The sequence below is a fragment of the Podarcis liolepis genome, assembly GCF_965112155.1.
Source record: "Podarcis liolepis genome assembly, chromosome: 2".
In the NCBI taxonomy this organism is placed as follows: Eukaryota; Metazoa; Chordata; class Lepidosauria; order Squamata; family Lacertidae; genus Podarcis; species Podarcis liolepis.
In genome coordinates, this window is record NC_139555.1 from 59,736,760 (window position 1) to 59,759,956 (window position 23,197).

The window sequence follows — 23,197 nt, forward strand, 5'->3', positions numbered from 1 at the left end:
AAACGTTCATGAGCTTAAGACAAAGATAGCCAACGTGGTCTCCTTCAGCTGTCATTGGGCTCACAAGTCCCACCAGCTCCAGCCAGTATGGCCAGAGGCCAGAAATGGGAGTTAGCTCCACCTACCTGCTGATTTAGGGCCCAAAAAGTGCCCTCGCTAAACTGGTTAGAAATGAAAAGCCACCCCTTCAAAAACATTTTTAATGCAGCTGAAGAAAGAGATAATATTCATGGCACATCGTGCCATCCATGTTTTCAGGGAAGAAAAACAGAAAAAGTTGAGGTCACATCTGTTCTTTCACTTGGCAGATATTCTGTCAAAGTATACCGCAGCTGAGGGGAATTCTTCACACTGAAATCAAATTAAAACTGGCTTTGTGATGGTTTGTTCCCCTCCCCTGCTTTCATTTTTCTTTCTTTGCTTTATATGTTTCCAGATTTGGGAGGGATTTTTCTCCTCCTTTTTACAGCATCCTGGAAGTTGTCCAGGGAAGAGAGTGCTACATTACTTCATAACCATTTCTTCATTTGCTCACTAGCTGATTCCTCACCCTACACACATGCCCTACATATCTGACCCTCATCGATCATGTAAGAAGCAGATGGGTGCCTTGACAAGTATATTCTTTATCACCAGGTGAAATGGACATTGATCTATCTATAAGCAGTTCTCCAAAAGGAACACTCCACGAATGGGGGCCCACAAAATCTATTTGCAGATACAGAAGGTAATACAGTAACTGCTGCCTGAAGCTGGGAGGCTGAGCTAGAAACAGAGAAGGCAAAATCTGAAGCAAGATACAAAACCCAAGAATCTGCTATTAGTCTGCAAACTCCATTGTCACCTGTTTAGATCCAAGGGGAGATTTGGGGGGGGGGGTGCATCTCATAATTGGCAGCTAGGAACAGCTTTTTAAAAAGTCTCCTTTGTGTGTATTTCAGAGGGTATTATGGGAATTTGGTGGATTTTGAGAATTATGCAATTTTGGTACAGCTGACAGGTTCAGTGTGGTCAGGAAAGGAGATAAGCAAAGGTTATCCTCTCAGACTTCTGTATGGTGTAGAGCCATTAATACGACTGACTTCTTATGGAAGACCAGAGCAAGAGGCTATGGGGAAAGTTGGTCTTTAGCCCTGGCAAACACAATTAAAACTGACATGCAGCGTACATTAGTAATGCAGGATCTTCTTCAGTAAAAGAATAAAAGCTTTACTGAGTTAAAATAAACTTGTTTGCAAATAACAGCATAGTGAACAGAAGGTTAAACTAGCTTCAGAGCATACACAGAGTTACTGAATCACACAGAGTCTCCATTGAGCACAGGCTCCACTTACAGACACACACACACACTGACTGACTGAGTCTGCCTGCAAGCAAATACAATACTTATACAGAGAATGAGTCATCCTCAAGATGAGTCACAATGATTCAGCATGCTAAATGATTCTGCAGCTTTTCAGCATTTCACAACATTTCTAGACTCCTTTACTGCTTCTGCTCTCAAATACCTTTGTCACATGACAAAAACATCTTAATAATAATAATAATAATCTGGCTGGGTTTCCCCTCTAGGCGGCTCCCAACAGAATACTAAAAACACGCTAACCAGCGAAACCAACGAAAGCGAACCAGCACATGTCTGAGCCTAGGTTAACCCCTGTTGGATATTTGCTCATAATAAAATTAGCCTAAGCGTGGAGTTCCCTTGGGCCATGTCACAGTACTTGCTTGGAATATGTTCATGAAAAATGTGGAAGTACCACTGAAAGCCAATTCTTTTAAAACCTACAAGTGTATCACACATCAGGAGGAAATCAGCACAGTTCACCTTCCTTTTTTCCAGGCGTGATGGAGAACATGGCCTGTTTGATGTGAAATTAATACAAAGCAACAGCACTAGCTGAATAAGTTATATATCTAAACTGCTGGGTCTTCTAGCACCCCCAAATGGAATCTAGAAACAGCTGCATGGAGCTAGGTTTATCAGCAAACTCATCTCCTTCAGCATATAGGAATGAACAAGGGAAGTTTTTAATATGTAACGCTGTACTGTTTTTAACACTGATTGGGAGCCGCCCAGAGTGGCTGGGGAAACTCAGCCAGATGAGCGGGATATAAATAATAAATTATTATTATTATTATTATTATTATTATTATTATTATTATTAACAACATATTCACTCCTATTCATATTATTTCCTCTCTCAAAATGCACAGATGCCTACACATATGCACATGTATTGAAAATTGCATATACATCTTATAAAATCACAGGAGTATTGAAAAAATGTTTTGTTGAAAGGTAAAGTTTCCTATCAACCCTCTTTGACTTCAATACAGTGGTGCCCGGCAAGACAAATGCCTCGCAAGACGGAAAACTCGCTAGACGAAAGAGTTTTCCGTTTTGGAGGTGCTTCGCAAAACGAATTTCCTATGGGCTTGCTTCGCAAGACGACAATGTCTTGCGAGTTCCTGCTGGTTTTTTTTCCTTTCCCCCCCTTTTTCTAAGCCGCTAAGCCGCTTATCAGCTAATCCGATCAGCAGATAAGCCGCTAAAAGCCGCTAATAGCGCTAATAGCGCTAATCCGCTAATCCGTCAATGGGCTTGCTTCGCAAGACGAAAAAACTGCTAGACAAAGAGAATCACAGAACGGGTTCTTTTCATCTTGCGAGTCACCACTGTACAACACTTTCCTGTTTGACTGTCACTGAGTCACTCCTTCTCAGACAAAGCTAATATTATATCTTACCTGAAAATAAGGTGATTGGGAAAGTGTTCTCTACTGAACTTTGTTTTTACGTCTTCAAGGTTATAAACAGGAACTGCAACAAATTATTGCCGTGCATCTCCAGATCTACGGAGGACTTCTGCTCTTCAAGGCACATATGCTTATCTAAAGTAGGAATAAACTACTACCTTTTCTTCCCTTGTATGGCCTCGTTTCACTTCCAAATTGATAGGCATTCAACCACCTGAGGTCGTTATCAGAAGGAATGATATACAGTTTATGAACTGCGGGTGTTTGTATTAGAATCTTATTTTTTTAATGTTTTATATGATTTTTTAAAATGATATCATGTAGTTATGTTTCTTTTAAAAAATGTAAGCCACTTGTAGACCTTGGTAGCATGTTTGGTGATGTGCAACATCTGAAAATCGGAAGGCTTTGCTTTAATCGCCACTGTTGGGCTATGTAAATGGCTTTAGTCCACTTAGGAATCTGGTCCCAATAAAGCAGAACAGCAAGCTTGCAATTGTCTTTCTTCACTGTTTTACAACACAATATCTTTACCCGTCATCATTCTGCAGGTTTTATTTACTTATTTGTAACTAAGGAATTTATTAAACAACAATAATGGGGAAGGTCCAAATTAACATTAGTGGACAAGTTGGGGAGTTGGCATTACTGCACAAGCAGAACTGTAATAGTACAAAACAGTATACAATAGGTTAACACTTTTGCCAACCCCAGGTGCTACTTTGATTTCACTGTTGCACTGCCATAGGAACAGGGCTTCATCTGACAGACTGGGTCTTGCGCTTGTGAGTTGCCACAGTTGGATCTCTAAATGATGATGATGGTGATGATGATGATGTCTGGGCAACAGCATCTTCACTCATACACTAGAGTTGGAATAAGTATAAAATAAATACATCAATTCAAGAATACACAGAAAGGAACATGAATGGAACATGTCCAGATTATTAGCTGCCCATCCAGAAGCCTGCCTTAGTTAGTGAAAGGAACATGCTAATTTATGCTACATGTTAGCAAATATTCCTCAAATGCATTCATATCATTTCATTCTTACGCAGAGATACAGCTTGCAAGGGGAAGCTAGTTTCATTCTGGAAAGCCGAAGGGATGAGAGTACATAACTATGCTATAGATTAAAGTCAATGTTAGTCACAATCTTGTAAATCCACATAGATCCCATGAGGATGAAGAGTAAAACAGAGGAAAAGATTTTAAAGGTTCTGTTCAGTCATGGGTTTTTGAAACCCAGGAGTCTTATGTGTTTGCTTCAACAGATTGACTGCTGGTGTTTAAATAACCTTGTGGTTCATTTATTGAGGGGGAGGGGGAACAAGAAATGTCAGGAATGGCTGAAACTGGCACAGCATATATATGTACCTTTTTCAGCTTCAGTTGACTAGTCCACATCCAGTCTATCACTACCTCTACACAACAGTGCAACATCTGCACAGCCCCACACAGCAAGCCAACCCCACTGATTATCCCTTCCTGTGGTTTTGTATAGATCTTAACCAGTAGATGAGACAACGCTATAGTGCAATTGCCACGGAGCTAAGCAGGAGTCTCCCATTGACACTGTCCAGAGCAGAGTGAAGCAAAACCAGCATATCACCAAGATACCATGGTCAGCATGACCAAAAGCTGGTATGAAATCAAGGAGAATAAACTGCCATGATCCATGGGGATTCCTACCACCAGTTAAGAGTCCAGTCATGAATAGATCAGTTGCTTCTCATTCCCCTAGTTGGTCAGGAAAGCACAACGTGGATGTTTGAGGCTGAACATCTAATGTCCTATACTTGGCTTCAAGTGACAAGAAAGAAGATTCCAGCTAAACATATGGAAAAACTTCCTGACAGTATGAGCTGTTCGACAGTGGAGCAGACTCCCACAAGAGGTGGTGGACTCACCTTCCTTGGAAGTTTTTAAGCAGAGGTTGAATAACCATCTTTATGGATGCTTTACCTGTGATTTCTGCACTGCAGGGGATTGGACCAGATGACCCTTGGGTCCCTTCCAACTCTATGATTCCATGAACCTCTGACCTACCTGGCAGCAAGTCAGTATGTCAAGTCCCCAGTCCAGGGTCAATCCACGGCTGCAAAGTCCCGTAGAGATTTTGGAGCATCCAAGGTGAGGTCCCTCAACATGGGCAGTTGAGCAGACACAGCATTCAGCTCTGCTGCCCTTTTATACTTTGCATACTGATTGCAGCATCTGGGCTCGATGTGGCATGTGACCCTCACCTGTCCAAGCCAACTTCAACTGGGGAATCACACACCTCCTCCCAAAGCTTGCGAGCCCCACCTGGCCAGGATTGTGGGCCCTTGCCTGCCTCTGCCTCCTAGGGAGGGACCTCCTGCTGCTCCTTACACCTTAGAGCAGGGGTAGGCAAACTAAATCCTGCCCACATATGGTCTGGGAATTAGTGTGTTTTGACATGAGTAGATATGTGTCCTTTTATTTAAAATGTATTTCTGGGTTATTTGTGGGGCCTGCCTGGTTTTTTTACACGAGTATAATGTGTGCTTGTATTTAAAATGCATCTCTGGGTTATTTGTGGGGCATGGGAATTTGTTCTTTCCCCCCCCAAAAAAAAATATATAGTCCAGGGTCTGAGGGACAGTGGACTGGCCCCCTGCTGAAAAAGTTTGCTGACCCCTGCCTTAGAGTCTGTTGTGTTCAGAGAGAAAGGGCCCCTCTGGCACTGGTGATGAGTCCTGCTGCTCTGGTTCTTGTCATCTGTCACCCTGTACTTCCTACACCAACCTTCCTACCCCCACTTTGCCCCAGTCCCAGCTACTGAGATCCTCTTCCTCCACCCCCCTGTTCTGCCAGTTCATGACATCCAAGTTGTACTAGCAAAGGCCTGGTGCAACTAACAGAGTTTTATTTTTTATTTTTTTATAATGCTTTTTATTAACTTTTCATTAGAGCACGCACACACATGACACTTAAGAAACAAACTAAAAAACACACACAAAACAAATGACAAACATATAGCCATAAATCCAAAAGTTCTTACATACGGACTTATCTTACCCTATTTCCTCTTTCCGATTCTTATTCTATTCTAATAGACTTCCTTTCTCCTCAAAGCAGTTCTGGTTTCGTGTATGATAAACTGTTTCTTTCTCATTGCATCATTTCTACCCTTCTCCATATACTATGCTTGTAGACCATAATTTATTTTGCAGAAATTACTCAAAGCAAGTCCAGGTTTTGATTTGGGGGCACTGTTTTTTAAAGTAATCTCTGTACATTCCCCACTCTTTTTGAAAATTTTGGTTAGGCTGTCCTCTAATTGCATCCGTCATTTTTGCCAGTTCAAGAAAATCAAATAGTCTGTCTTGCCACTCTTTTTTTGTTGGTACTGTTTCACTTTTCCAAATTCTTGCAATTAATATTCTTGCTGCCGATGATGTGTAAAGGAATATTCTCTTATTTTCATTTCGGATATCTGAGTCTAATATGCCCAATAAAAAGGGCTTCTTGGTTTTTATGAAATAAAAGTTTGTTTAAATATTATTATTTTTCATAAACAGTGTCCCAGAAGCTCTTAATTTTGTTGCAGGTCCACCACATATGAAATAGCATCCCTTCTGCTTGGCTACCCCTCCAGCACATTTTAGATCTTGTTTTGTACATTTTGAATATTTTGCTAGGTGTCATATACCACCTATAAAACATCTTTAGGAAATTTTCCTTTATCAAGTGCAACTGACTGAGTTTTATAGCAGGTCGTCATTGACTAGAAACCCCATCTCTTGGTAGTGCCTCCTGGGCAGTTAAAGGGCTGGTGCGTATTTCTGTCGCTTCTTTGAGCTGATGGAATTTCTGGCTGTGGGATCTTCACTCAAGGTTCTGCTAAACCTCCAAGGAGTCTGAGGACCAGCCTCAGAATCTGATGACAGATGGGCTCCACCTCCTTGTGGGGACACATTGCAGGCCAGCTGGCAAGCCTCCCCGTCAGCGTGGGAGGCGGGACTGTGTCCCACCTTACACTGGGGAAGCCTGGCCACGCCAGATAGCCAAGCTAATCAGGCGTCTTGGGGGGCGTGGCCAGGGCCAACTTAAACCATTGCGCGATGCTGAATCGCCCCTTTTCAGCCTCACACAGGCATTGGAATAGCAATGGGGGGGGGGAGGTGCAGCCATCACCTGCCCCTCCGTGCTCAAGGGTATTCCGTTAAAGGAATCCTGGAGTGTGGATCTCGTCCAAAGCCTGGGGAGGGGCTAGGGCCATGCCACGACCCCATCGGGAACCTGGGGGATGCTCGAATCAAGCCACATTGGCGGGGCTCCCCCTACTGGTGATTTACCCTTACCAGACTCCCTGCAAGGCAGGCAGGAGTCAGATATAGTCTGCTGAAGCCAATGCCTAAATTTTGCCCATTAACATTAACCTAGAATTCTGTGTCCTTGTGTCTTTATTCTCATGGGGGTGCCTTGGGGCTTTGACACACAACTATCTTCTGCAGGTTCAGAGGAGGGGAGGTGGGCAAAAAGCAGCATTTTGATTCATATAAACCAATATATTAACAGTACAGTGCATATTCTACCAGCACCAAATATTGTATTTTATTTATATATTCAATTTCCTTTTGCAGCCATTTTAACAGTGACCCTAAAATGTATTCTGATCATATTTATCCAATTTGTTCATGACTTTTGTTTTCTTGTAGTCAAACAAGGACATTTCTCTAACAAATTCTCCACCAAACATTTTGTATTGCACAGGGTTTTGCTGCCCTCTCGTGTTGGGAATTAGTTTGGAGATGTTTCCTGCTAGAAATGCATTCCAGTGGAGAATTAGGGCTTCTCTACAAATACCGTACATCTTAAAGCCACCCACTCCCATTGCACTTTTTTCCAAAGTTCTACTGCGTTTTTTGCAAATACGTGGTGCCAGTGTCCCGTCACTTTGGGAGAAACAAATTTTGAGGACTCAGAAAATGGTGGCTACATCTAGAAAGGGAATAGACGGCTAACTGGCTACTTGCCACTCTTTATTCTCCTCCCCCCATACAACTGTCATATAGTGGATTCTGCTTTCTGAGAATCAGAAGGAAGAAATCGGGGAATATAACTCTTAATGAAGAGGAGTGAAACTCAGCAAAGTCACGTAGAGTGCACTTCATTTAGCAGCTGATATTAGTGGGCAGTGGAAGGGGGAACTTCAGATTTACATGCACACAGAGTTGCTGCCTCTATTGTCTTGCACTGCAACATGGATCATGTAGTTTTCAAACTGCTGCCCTATTCATGCATTACTCACAGGCGTGCTGCTGATCCACTCCCAAATTTGTGCACCTGAGCTAGCCATGCTTCCCAATAGCCACATGGATCTTTTAAAAAAAGCTATTAAAAACCATTATACTGTATAGATCTCAAAGCAATTTTCAATTGACTGCTGTACACTGCCACCTGCTGTCACATTTTTATAACACGTTTATAATGTTATAACTCACCAGTATAGATTAGTCTATACTGCCAACCTAGCAGTTTGAAAGCACATCAAAGTACAAGTAGATAAATAGGTACCACTCCAGTGGGAAGGTAAACAGTGTTTCCGTGCACTGCTCTGGTTCGCCAGAAGCGGCTTAGTCATGCTGGCCACATGGTTTTCCCAGTAGTGATGTGTGGTAGTGAAAGCTGGACCATAAAGAAGGCTGATCGCCGAAGAATTGAAGCTTTTGAATTATGGTGCTGGAGGAGACTCTTGAGAGTCCCATGGACTGCAAGAAGATCAAACCTATCCATTCTGAAGGAAATCAGCCCTGAGTGCTCACTGGAAGGACAGATCCTGAAGCTGAGGCTTCAATACTTTGGCCACCTCATGAGAAGAGAAGACTCCCTGGAAAAGACCCTGATGCTGGGAAAGATGGAGGGCACAAGAAGAAGGGGACGACAGAGGACGAGATGGTTGGATAGTATTCTTGAAGCTACAAATATGAGTCTGACCAAACTGCAGGAGGCAGTGGAAGACAGGAGTGCCTGGCATGCTCTGGTCCAGGGGGTCACGAAGAGGCGGACACCACTAAACAACAGCAACAATATGTAGACCTCCATAAGTAAGCAGTTGCTCACACACAGGAAATCCTTGGAAGTCATTCAGCATGAAGTCACTGGAAGGCAAGGCTAGCTTGGGGTGTGATGTCAGGGATAGGGACAACAGAACTACCCCACATCAACACCCTGCGTGTAAATAATGTGTGGATAGGACAGTCATTCAGACACATGCATGACATGGTGGCAAAAATGAACATTTTGTCCTATGAATGATAATATCACATGAGATCATTCTGTGGGGAATAGAGATGATTTCATGTGAATGGAAGAAAACTGCAAGATGCAGATGGCTTGGCACAGATGTCAGCAGAACGCAAATTATTTTGCATGCAAAGCTTAAACCTTTGGTATTCTAAGAATTATGCTGCAAATCTATCAGGTGAATGCGTTATGGTGGGAGGGTTTCTTCACTTTATTTTACTTCTATTGAAAGACAGAAAGGATGGGAGATGGTTCAGTTGCTAAATTTTATTAGGCCAGATGGGGCACTATTTCTTCATAGCTAAAGATTTGTCAAATCCCTATTTATATTTTATACATAAAATATAAAACATTTGCAATATGGGAATCCACAACTGTTTGCTAGATTGCATTGCTTTAAACTATGTAATGAGTCGTCCCCCCTCTCTCTCTCTATATATATAGTCAGTACAATAGGGTGATATGTCTGTTTTGAAATTGATATTTCCCTCTAAGACAAGCATGTAGTCAGTGTTTATGTAGCACCACTGAATAAAAATATACTAACTAAATTTTTTTTCTTTCCCACCATCCCATTGCAAGAACGGCTATTTTTAGACTTCTCAATCTTCAGGTGTGCAACGAACTCATAAAGATGCATGGTTCAGCCAAAATCTCATCTTATTCCTCTTAGTAGTTACTGCATGCCAGTAACTGGGGTAATATGACTCTCACAAAATTGCACTGCATTACTTTTGTATTTGGGGACAAAAGGGAAGGTTGTGATGGGGAAAGAATAAGGGATCAGGGAGATAGTTCCACCATTGGAAGCAGAAATGCACCGGTGGAATGATTTCCTTAGTGCTATGTTGAATGCAGCCCTTAGCTTCTTAGCCTTTATAATTATGTACTAATAGCTAATAGGTATGTACTAATAGGGACACGGGTGGCGCTGTGGTCTAAACCACTGAGCCAACCTAGCAGTTCGAAAGCATGCCAGTACAAGTAGATAAATAGGTACCGCTATGGCGGAAAGGTAAACGGCGTTTCCGTGCGCTCTGGTTTTCATCACGGTGTTCCATTGCGCCAGAAGCGGTTTAGTCATGCTGGCCACATGACCCGGCAAACTCTCTGTGGACAAACGCTGGCTCCCTCGGCCTGAAAGCGAGATGAGCACCACAACCCCATAGTTGCCTTTGACTGGACTTAACTGTCCAGGGGTCCTTTACCTATGTACTAAATGCTCCAAGGTACCCAACAACCATGAAAGCCATAAGCAGGCAAGCAGTTAAACTGCACAGTCTAATATGGCAATCTCTTCACTTGACACAACACAATGCTACTAACATATCATCATTGTAATATGTCACTTGAAGCATTAACAATTCCACTTTAAAAAAGAGACCCTACGGCATCCATATACTTTGTCCCATTGTCTGCATATTGTTTTCCCCACACCCATTTAAAATAAGTACAATGTATTGCTGTGTCACGAAACTTTGAAAACCTTTTCCCGATGTGCTTTATCGACTCCTGTCCCTGATTGTTACTCATTGTTAGCAGTCCTGTCATGGCTATTAAATGATTGGGCTGATCCTCTTGGCTTACATTAAGTTAGCACTTAAGATCAATGAAACGTCCTGATAATTAATCACTTCAACAATGAGAACCACTGTCAAATTAAGCTTTAATCTCTTGCAGCTCGAGCCTCATAGTCCTCAGCACTCTTAGCTGCCACTCTTCACACACAATTTCATTGTCTTCAAATTAAAATCTTTATCCTTTCCAGGCACAGTAAAGTTCAACTATCTTCAATCACTTCAATTTTCGTGATAAATTAGGCCGGAATCCTTGTTTTGAAAATGTCAGCCTATTCAAATATCCCTGTAGTTTAAAATAAATAAATAATAAAAACTCCCCTCAAGGGTATTTGTAAGCCAGTGGACAAAGATTTTGAAAACCTGGGTTCAAGGCTTACCTCAGCTAAACTTTTATTGTGCAGCCTTGAGGGAATTGCTATTTCACAGTCTTAGTCCCACATCTCTAAAATTGGAATTATTATCCTCACAAATAGGGTAAAACTCTTTGCATAATAATGCCACAATATTGAACATGTTTAGTTGGAATAGAAAGAAATTTATTTCAATTAAACCTTATTTCATGCTAGTACTATATAAAGTACAATACTACAATTTGTACATTAACAGTACAATCTTTACTATACAAAGTTATTTCAGCACTGTCTCTCTAATCCAATTATATCCTAGTCTTCCATAGCTGTCAAGTGTCCCTTATTCCAGCGCCATGTCCCACTGCTGTCCCTTGCTGATGGATGTCCCTTAAATGATGTCCCTTAAATTTCAAAGGAAGCAGCTCCTCTCCCTCCCTACCTGCCGGCCAGGGAGGAGGGAGGCTCCAACTGTGTTGCTTGGCTGTGTTGCTCACCCAATAAGAAGTCTAAGAATGACTGGGGGTGGAGCTTGCATGCCTTGTGTGTGGCTAGTTAATGCAAGCTGAGGGGGGTTTTGAATGCTGGACGCCATTTTGTTGCACGTGCTGCTGCAAACTTTGCAGTGCAAAGCCAGGCCGGGGAGCCATCTTAAGTTGAGGCTGCATAGGCCTTGTGGTGCATGTGATTCAGATTCTATTCAGTTGAACCTCTGGTTACAAAGTTGGTTGGACAGTGTTCTCGAAGCTACCAGCATGAGTTTGACCAGACTGCAGGAGGACAGGAAGACTGGAGTGCCTGGAACAGGTGAGGCTGCAGGTCCCTTATTTTGGCTGCTGGTCCCTTATTTTCAAGGCTGCTGGTCCCTTATTTTCAAATCTGCAAGTTGACAGCTATGGTCTTCTGTGTAACAATCATGTTCTGGGTGGCTTTAAACTTAAAGCAAGAACAGTAACACAACATTTTGAATTCACATAATTCCTTTATTCACAACAACTGCACTGCTTGCCCGTTTATTTCTGGGACCAATTCAAGGTGCTCACATTGGTGTTTAAAACCCTAAGTGACTTAGGCCCCAAATATCTGAAGGAGCACCTCCTTGCCTTCAGGAGCACTTTAATTTTGCTTTGGGTTTCAGGTGCATTCTGGGGAAGGGCATTTTGGCTGAAATTCTGAAGGGGAAGGGGGGGGACTTTGGGATTTGGCTTTGGGGTGTGGCTTTTTACCTTGCCTTTTTCATGAGAAAAACTTTGGGATTTGGCTTTGGAGTGTGGCTTTTTACTGCTCCCCTTGCCTTTTTCATTTCTTACAGTGGTGCCTCGCAAGACGAAATTAATCCGTTCTGCGAGTTTCTTCGTCTTGCGGATTTTTTCGTCTTGTGAAGCACGGATGCACCCTGGTACTGTATTATAATGGGATAGCGGGCAAAGCACAAAGCGGGTCGCTCCCCAGCAGGAGGAGTTTCCCCAGGCTGGAGGATCTGTTGCTGGGAAGAGGCAAAGACACCCCCTCCCACCTCCCCACGAAAACAGCCCCCCTTCCTCTGTCGCCAAGCCTTGCCGCGTCTTCGCTCCGCCAAACCGCGTCCCACATCAAAGCCCCAGCCTGCTCCTCTCCCTCTCTCTCCACAAGGCGCCAAAGGAAGTTCGAGCCCAGGAACCGAGGGCGGACGCACGAAGCGCCCGGCGCGGACTCTCCCTTGCTCCCCCCATTACCTTGCGCCACGCCGCCGGGCTCCCCACAGTCTCGGCAGCTGCTCCCGGCTTCTTCCCACCCCCGCAAAGGCGCCTTCGCAGCGGCCCAAGCGCAGTGGATGCCTCCTCCTCCTTTGTCCCGCCTCCTCCTGCCTTCGCGCAGTTAGGGCAAAATGGAGCAGCCACGTGGGGAGGGGAAGAGAGAGAGGCAGAGGCGGAGGCGGCGCAGAGACCCAGCCAGATCCGCTGGATCTCAGCCCACCTGCCTCCTCTGTGCCCTCTCCAGAAGAGGATCCCTCTGGAAAAGGTAGGTCGCTCCCTCGCTCGCTCCCTGCCAGCCCAGTTCCCGCTTCAAAAGGAAACAAACTCGCAAGACGTTTCGTCTTGCGAAGCAAGCCCATAAGGAAATTCATCTTACGAAGCACCTCAAAAACCACAAAACTCTTTCGTCTAGCGAGTTTTTCGTCTTCCGAGGCATTCGTCTTGCGGGGCACCACTGTATTTTTGTATCTCTACTGCAGTATAGTGACACTAGCAGAGCTCTAGTCACTGCTGCCACACTCGCGGTAGGAGTCAAAGTTCTGCTGCTGCCATCCTTCCACCAACTCAAACAGCTGTAGAACAGCAGAAACAAGGGCTCTGGGCAGCATTCTGAGCAAGTGTCAAGACGCCTAAGCATCTTAAAAGCTTTTATTCCTTTCTGCCTTAACTGTTGGGTACTGGTGAGAGAGGCAAAGGGAGTATAGCTTCTCTGGGAGACCAAATCACAGCAGAGAAGCTGGGGACCACACAATTGAGCTCTGTGGCCTCAGCAGGCTCCCCCCTCCTAGCTGATATCCACGGCAATGCAGCAGCAGAAAGAGTTTGCGTGCGCCTCATTGAAATGGATTGGAAATATTCCTTTACTTGAAGAAACTGAAGTGATACTAAACTTCCCCATGGGAGCATTGAGGGGAGATTATTTCACAGGGGAAGGATCCCATGCATTCTGAAAACTTGTGGGGGGCAAGGAAAGGGGGGAAGTGCAGGGGGAGGGGGTCAGTTCCGGTACAGTGGTACCTCGGGTTACAGATGCTTCAGGTTACAGACTCTGCTAACCCAGAAATAGTACCTCGGGTTAAGAACTTTGCTTCAGGATGAGAACAGAAATCGTGTAGCGGCAGCGCAGCGGCAGCAGGAGGTCCCATTAGCTAAAGTAGCGCTTCAGGTCAAGAACAGTTTCAGGTTAAGAATGGACCTCCGGAACAAATTAAGTACTTAACCCGAGGTACCACTGTACTTTTTCCAGGAACAAATACTGCAGCTACCAGTCTGTTTTCCACTGTGAGAGGGTGATTTAGATTACAGAAAGATGTAGAAGAGGACTAAACGGTTTCACTTTCCTTCCCAGTGACCCTGCCTCCATCCAGTTTGAGTCTTCCTGCTATCTCTTATACATTATATCAGAAAGTCCTGGATTGCCAGCATAATACCCTGAGACTGGAAAATTATGTATTGCCAAGCGAGTTCATGACTGAGATCAGATTAGAGGAAGCTCACAGTTCAGACCGCCGCATATCAGCTGTCCTGTGAATCTGAGTTTATCTGATATGGCTTCTCTCTATACATACCAAATTCAAAATTGATTGATTCATGTGCAAAAGTGTGTGGTTTGTCTTCCATCTCGAGACTCAAGTGATTTGGAGGTCAAACTGCTATCTTCCTTTAAACAAATGAAGTTTAGTATGATAATGTAATTTATTTCTTTGTCCAATCCAGTTTGCCTCCTGGGCGTTGAATTCTTCACCCACACGTAGCACCATTCTTATTCAACTTCTGCCACTTTTATTTAAATCAGCTAAATGGAAGAAACACAAAGGAAGTTAATGGTGTCTGTTAACTCAATGAATTCAACACCAGCTCCCTTGAAGGAATTCTGGATAGACAGAGTGGAATGGAATTGTAGGGGAACCTACAAATGTGGGGAAACCTACAAGCTACATTCTGACCTCAATTTCCTACAACATGGGGATTGGGGAAGGGTGCAGGGGTGGAACATCTGCTTGGCAAACAGAAGGACCCAAGTTCAATCCCTGGTATCGCTAGATACTGCTGTAAGAAATTACTGTCTGAAACCTGGTGCCAGTCACTGCCAGTCAGGGTAGACAAGTATTGGTTGCACTGTGGTCTAAACCACTGAGCCTCTTGGGCTTGCCAATCAGAAGGTCAATGGTTTGAATTCCCGCAACGGGGTGAGCTCCTATTGCTTTGTCCCAGCTCAAAAGCACGCCAGTGCAAGTAGATAAATAGGTACCGCTGCAGCGGGAAGGTAAACTGTGTTTCCGTGTGCTCTCTGGAAAGCTGCCTGTGGACAAACGCCAGCTCCCTTAGCCTGAAAGCGAGATGAGTGCCACAACCCCATGGTTGCCTTTGACTGGACTTAACTGTCCTGGAGTCCTTTACCTTTGACCATTTTTTTTAAATAAGGCAGCTTCCTATGATCCTAATATATTAAACATTTCTCAGATTCCTGTAGTGAGCATGGTTATTTTCAAATACCAATTTCACCATGTTTTTATTTTCAAAATTGCTGTTTAACGAGCCATCTAATGATCATCCTGAAACATATGAGGAGTGGTGTGCTGACACAAAATGCCCTCGTGTGGAGCAAATAGCTTCTGTTTCATGAGGGCACGTTCTATAGGCAAGCACTAATGAAACAGAACAGCAGAGGGCACTGTCAATCCATAGTTAGGAGCCATTTATGCTAAGTTGATTTGGCTGGTCTTTCTCAACAAAGCTAGAAGCTTAAGATTTTCCCCAATTAAAAAGTATCTTAGGTTGCATTTGCAGCAAACTGGAGTGATAGCAGCAGGTTTTCATTATGTGTTCAGCAAACCTTCAAACCTTCATCTGTCTATGGTTTGTCCAGGGGCTTGCAGAGCTGAAGCAGTCCAGGTAAACATTCTGCAATCGGAACACATTTCTGACCTTCAAAATACCTGAGAATTCATGGCATCAGATTCCTCAGAGAGGCATTAAAATTGTTCAACTGACACCCTGAATGCTGAAATCGGGTTTTGATGCTTCAGTATTTGCATTTTTATGCTGCAGCTGGGAGTAAGGTGAGAGGTGTTATTATACAGGTGCAATGACACAGTAAGCAGAAAATATATCACTGCTTTCATCAGATTTTGCACATAACATTACAAGCACACACACACATACACCTCTGGTCTAAAAAGATTTGAAAAACTATGCACAAGCCAATGCAAGTAACAAGCATTAAAGATTCCAGATGTGGTGTATCTGATATGAAAGAGGATGTGACTAAAAGTCAGAAACACCAGAGAAACAGAGGCTACTGGAGCTTTTCCTTTGCCTGATTGGATCTGGATTTGCATTTTGTTTTAGCGGTTCAAATCCCCGCAACGGGTTGAGCTCCTGTTTCTCCGCCCCTGCTCCTGCCAACCTAGCAGTTTGAAAGCACATCAAAGTGCAAGTAGATAAATAGGTACCACTCCGGCGGGAAGGTAAACAGCGTTTCCGGGCGCTGCTCTGGTTCGCCAGAAGCGGCTTAGTCATGCTAGCCACATGACCCGGAAGCTGTCTGCGGACAAACGCTGGCTCCCTCAGCCACTAAAGCGAGATGAGCGCCGCAACCCCAAAATCGTCCGCGACTGGACCTAATGGTCAGGGGTCCCTTTACCTTTACCTTGTCTTGGTAACCTAATTATAGCCATGTGACCTTGGAGAAAGGGCCACTGGGTCCTCCATTGGCACTGACATCCATTGATGTGGAGGGGCAGGGGCAGGGAATCACACAGGCCACGGGGTAAGCTATACCAAACATAGAAGATAGGCTAGCGGCCCAACACAAGGCTGCCATCTTCAGCAGCAGCCGCACAGCCATTTCACCCAACTGCACCAAGGTGGTTATTGTGTGGATGTCACAGAAAGTGATATAGGATCTCTCCATTTGCATTTTCTTCCTGCAGTGTCCACTGGTGGGTATTAAAATCCTATAAATCATAGCAACATTTTTTTGAAAAAAACCACTTCAGTTTTAACTCACATATACCATATTTAACAAGAACCCTGTCAAAAGCTCGTATTTATGGATGTAGTCAATAAAAATCAGTTGGACGTAATTGATAGCTCTACGTTCTTATTGTGTTTAAATTATGCAATTATCAATCCTGGCCTCTGGGTTGCTATTAAAATGTGCATAGTAAATGGAGGAGCTGCATATCATGTTGCCGTGTCTTTCCTTGACAGAAGAGCAGAACACTGAAACGAATGGATTTAGTGTGGCTATTTTCCCCTTGCTACTGCCTCCCGCAAAGGGAGAAGGAAAGTAATGCTGTTGGCCAGGCTTTTGTTCTCTATGATAAAAGTTTAGCAGCTACCAAATTCTGCTGAGTTTAATGTCTTTGCTCCCTGCCTGAGCTATTATACAGATCTGAATTCCATTATTAAATATTTTTTGTGCAGCTAAGGGGGGCAGGGAGGGAAATGTGGACTCAGGCTGGCACTAGCCATATCTCAGGTAGGCTTGGCCTATCCCATCGTGCAAAGCCTGAAAACGGCTAGTGAATTGGCTGAGATAATCTTAGTGGTCACTAATAAGACTTATTAGGAACCATCCCATTGATTTTTATGGCTTGGATCCAGGCTTGTTCTTCTATTGACAGAAGGGTATTTGAGCCAGCAGAGACTCCAACTGAGAGAAAGGTGAAGGAGTTTGCCACACGCACTTCCTACAGCATCTCTCACATATTCCAGAAGAACCCTCAGCCTCCAGAGCAGAGGTGTGATGAGGCTGAAGGAAGAAAGAGTGATCGACAAAAATCACTTCTACCCTTCCATGAGAGGGAACATCCCATGAGCTGATCTCTGGATCCAAGCCTGTATTTTTCAAAAAAATATTTTGTGCATTTTCTATCTGGCTATTGTACACAGCACTGAAAATAATAATAATAATAATAATAATAATAATAATAATAATAATAATAATAATAATAATAATAATAACAAATAAAAATTATTATTATTATTATTATTATTATTATTATTATTATTATTATTATTTAAATAATTTATACCCCGCCCATCTGGCTGAGTTTCCCCAGCCACTCTGGGCAGCTCCCAATCAAGTGTTAAAAACAGTACAGCATTACATATTAAAAACTTCCCTGAACAGGGCTGCATTAAGATGTCTTCTGAATGTCAGGTAATTGTTTATCTCTTTGACATCTGATGGGAGGGCATTCCACAGGGCGGGCGCCACTACCGAGAAGGCCTTCTGTGTGGTTCCCTGTTGATAAATATTGATAAAACCAGGATGCAAATGGTGGAAGAGTTGAACTCAAGAGATTAGAGCAGGCATAGGCAAACCTGGGCCTCCAGAGGTTTTGGGACTACAACTCCCATGATCCCTAGCTAACAGGATGATGGGAATTGTAGTCCCAAAACATCTGCAGGGCCGAGTTTGCCTATGCCTGGATTAGAGCATGAGACATACAGCAGTAGATGCACTTCATTGTCCTCCTACCTGCATGGAGTTTGTTCTCTGAGTGTCAGAACAGAATTCACTTCCTGGGGAAGCATAACTTTACCACAGTCCTAGTTTGTTTAAAATGCTCAGGGCTCGGAATGCCTCCCAACAGGCCTACTCTTTGACACACAACTGTAAAAAATGAGGGACCCGAAAATGTGACTGTGAAAGAACAGTTATCCCTGCCTTGCCAAATATTTATTTTATGTGGTTTTCATAATGTATCAATTGCCTCGTCAAAAATACTGCCCCAATAAAATACGTAAAACCTATACGATAAAACATAATAAAACCAGACAAAAACAACTGAGTATATTCTCATAAAGGAGCTCTTAGCCCAAATACCTGCCTAAAGAGGAAAGTATTCATCATTTACCTAAGAAGAAACTGGCTCAGGTGGGCCTCATTGGAAGAAACTGCCAGAGAAAAAAGGCAGGTAACTTGCTGTCATGGAGGAGCAATATTTCCATTGTCCTGCCTGCCCAGCTTCTGGTATGTCACTGTAGTGCAGATAATGGTGGTTTGCTTGTAGGTGGCATCTTCTAGTTCTTTACCACCCTGATTTTGATGCAGAACATTGCTTACATGTTTAAAAAAAAAGTGAAATTTTCAGTGTAAAATCTGAATTCCTGCAAAGTTTATTGTTCCACTTCTAAATATTATCAAGGATGTGCAGTGACTTCAGACAAAGCTGAAGCAGGGTGTTTCGGAGTGTTTCTTGGTCTGTCTGAGGTAAAGGTACAATGTGCACTTCATCATGCATTTGACACCAAAAAAGAAAACGCTACAGACAAATGTCTGCGCAAAGCAAAACTGGTATCTCTAAGGTTACCATACAAGGGAGACACGGGAGGGGGTGTAGAACAAATGCTCTTCTGGGAAGAGGGCAAATTCTGTTGTAACTGACAGGTCAATTTTATAATCAGAGGGGATGATTTACCCAGACTCCTCAATCCCAATGCTTTGGGGAAGGGATGTTGATGGAAATAAAACAGCCTCTTGTTCATGTGCTTCTTTCTCTTTGCAAATTGCTCCCCCCCCCACAAGAAGCAGAACTTTACAAAGTTCTGCTGCAGCCTTTTGTTAACCACTTATCATTCCAATCTAGTTCCTTATTTATAACCCATTTTCTTCCAAATAGTTTTAAAAAAAAAAAATTGACAGATTCCTTATCTAGGAAGAACTTCTTTCATGTCTGCTGTTTTCATAACAATGGGAGAGAGTGAGTGATTCCATTTTTACCCCCCCAAAGAGAGGCTGACGTGAGCCATTTTCTGAAGTACCAAATCAGAGTCCTTGCCAGATCTTGTGGTCATTGCACATCCCTATTATTCTTCTGTAGGTTTGCTCTGCCCCACATTCTACTTTGCCTGTCTTCTATTTTACATGGAGAATCCTTTTTTTTGCCAGATATTCAGATTCACACTCTCACACCAAAGAAGCCCAAGCTGAAACAGGCAAGGACCGAGTGAGAATTCACCTGGCAACTGCCATTTGCTTCTCTGGCCTTGCTCACATTGCACATATGACTGCATAGGAATGCACAGCCTTGTTTGTCTCGGCTGTATGAGCATTCTTGCAGATTACTGTATCTGGAATGAAGCTATCAAGAAAAAACAACAAGTGGCACTTTTAAGTATTAGATTAGGTTGATCTTCTGATTGCTCAACTTGTATATAAATTATAAAATATTTTAAAAGAGCAATATTAAGTCTAGAAATCACAGTTGTTTCATTGTTCACTTGCAGTTTTGGCTTTTTTTATGAAAAGAAAAACATGGACTGAGCTCAATCTTTATGTATTGCACTAGGTAATAAGAGATGGAAGTGAAGGGTAGCTATGCAAAGGAAGGAAGTTTTCTCTTCTGCAGTACCAATGGCAAAGGAGAGATAGAACCATCCTCCTCTTTGTTTTTTATATAGTCATGTATGTTAGATCCACTACAGTGGTACCTCGGGTTAAGTACTTAATTCATTCTGGAGATCCGTACTTAACCTGAAACTGTTCTTAACCTGAAGCACCACTTTAGCTAATGGGGCCTCCTGCTGCTGCCGTGCCGCCGGAGCACGATTTCTGTTCTCAACCTGAAGCAAAGTTCTTAACCTGAGGCACTATTTCTGGGTTAGCAGAGTCTGTAACCTGAAGTGTATGTAACCTGTATATACCACTGTATATGGTACATTGCTCTCTTAAACTAGCTGATCTGATCCCTCCCTCACTATACCCAGGCACACAGCCCTGCACTGCAAAAATAAACACAAAAATAAACACACACAAAGCAGGCTAACAGAATTTCTAGTAGAAAGCTTGAGAATGATGGTGCTTCCAGACACTAGGGTTACAGTTTCTGCACTGCGCTACATACACTTCATCCCACATGTATTATTTGGGGATCTGCAGATCAGATATTTCAATGGTCTATTGAAGCATTTTCCTTCCGTCACTGTTCTTCAGATGCTCTGCCCACATAGAAACTGTCATGAAGTAGTGGTCCTGTGAGCAAGTATCGCTGGTTGGGGCCCCTCAGGCAGGTGGTAACAATTAGTTCCCCAAGTGGGAGCATGTGATGGGGATGGCTGGTTGCTAGCATTCCCCAGCCACTATAAATCTTCAAGTTAACCTGCCAGGAGAGGCAGAGAACACGCCGTGCTTTAGACTTGCTGTTTGATGTTCCGTAGCTGGTGCCAGAGAAGAAGCCAAGAAAGTCTGGTAACCCGTTTGGTGCCTGCGTGTGATTGATTAGTAGCTTGGAGGGAAGACTCGGGAAAGTGACCCCCTTCTTGACAGAAACTTCAAAATCTTTCTTTCTTCTGAGAAAGCTATGTGATATGGAATTTCTAGTCATATATACCACAAGTCTTCTTTGAAACCTTTTGTATGTTTTCTTTAGCTTAGCAGCACTGAACAATAATATGGAAGCATACAAATTTCTTTAACAGATCTGACTTGTTGAGTCCACTGAATATAGATGTTTCCAACAGCAACCAATACAGTTTCTGTATATAATGTGTAGAGTTTAGAATGCGAAAAACATGTACACAATTAATGTTTTATTGGGAGATGCAAGTATTTGTACATAAAAGGGGAAAGCACAGCAGTTGAAGACTAAAAGACAATGGGAGCGCATTGTCAATATATCTTTAGCTTCACATGTTTTGTTTTTGTCTATTGTATCTTCAAGGAAGATGCAGTCACATAGAAGAATGCAAAGTAATTTTATTTAAAGCCTTTCAAAACAGTGTAAGTCTCCATTTCATTCAGTAAATAATCAAGTAGTCCATACGTTCATTTTGCAATAATAGAATGTAGCTTAATACTGTCTTTTGAAGTCTATGGGAGCTGCATATGCAGTTAATCCACAGGAGGTTGTGGACTCTCATTCCTTGGAGGTGATTAAGCAAAGGTTGGATGGCCATCTATCATGGATGCTTTAGTTAAGATTCCTGCATTGCAGGGGGTTGGACTAGATGACCATCAAGGTCCCATCAACTCTACAATTCTATGATTAAATGATTCCAACAGTTTAGATTGGGGCTGCCATACGTGCAGACATTACCGAGATTTCCAAGGCAGAATTGATGTTCGGGGGTGATTTCCAAAAGGCAGCGCTTTGTCCTGGGGTTTATCTAAGAAAAGCTCAACAATTTGGGGGCTGCTCTGGTTTTAACTTAGTTCAGCTTCCATTTCCTGAATTTGCAGGTAGAAATTGACCTAGCCTAGAAACACCTGTTTTCCTATTAATCATTTAGAAGCATGAACATCAAATACTTCTGGCTTAATTAGTTCAGGGATCTGAATTTATTACCATATGAATCCATATATACTTCTTCACAGATTGATATTACTTGGCAAAAGTAGCAGAATGGGACAGCATGAAACATTGATTGAGGACTGTTCAGCTGTCACCGTCATTAAAAAATAAAATCTCAGCACGAAGACTGGGATAATATCTTACTCTTCAAATGATCTGAGAGTCAACAAGGACCATTACTGTAACATGCAGACATGTGAATCAGTATCCTTGTCGTATCTGTCTAGCTAACTGCCTCTACCCTGCTGCACCTTGCTTCATAAAATAAACACAAAGAGGAAATTAACCGGCAAAAGGTATTGTAGCCCCTTGAAGACTGTGACCTAAATAGAGGTGGGCACACTTGAGCCATTGATGCTTGAGCTTAAGCATGGGATAACTCTGTGTTGGATTTAAGCCAGAGACTTAACCACAAATTAACTACAACATATTCAGGACTGGTGATGGAAGTGAGAGCTGGACCATAAAGAAGGATGGTCGCTGAAAAATTGATGCTTTTGAATTATGGTGCTGGAGGAGACTCTTGAAAGTCCCATGGACTGCAAGAAGATCAGACCTATCCATTCTGAAGGAAATCAGCCCCGAGTGCTCACTGGAAGGACAGATCCTGAAGCTGAGGCTCCAATACTTTGGCCACCTCATGAGAAGAGAAGACTCCCTGGAAAAGACCCTGATGTTGGGAAAGATGGAGGGCACAAGGAGAAGGGGACGACAGAGGACGAGATGGTTGGACAATGTTTTCAAAACTACCAGCATGAGTTTGACCAAACTGCGGGAGGCAGTGGAAGACAGGACTGCCTGGCATGCTCTGGTCCATGGGATCATGAAGAGTCGGACACGACTAAACAATAAGAACAACATTCAGGACTGGTGAAGTTTTGGGTGCAGAGGGCTCCTGCTGCTGACACATCTACTTGGCGGAGCCTTCCTCTAGCATACAGAGCTGCTAGCTCCTTCCCTTGATGGACAGCTCCTCTCCATTGGTAGAGCAGTACAGCTTCCAGTGGCTCCTCAGCCTCTGGCCAGCTACTGAATTACTTGGTAACAAATTTATTATGACATAAGCTTCCAAGTCCAGAACACCAGAGGAGTATGTTTTTCAGGCTGCAAAATTGTTGACCTGCCTGGCCAAGGAGTTGGTGATGCTATGTCCAGCTTTTGTCATATTGCAGACCACTAGTGGGAGAATCGCTCATT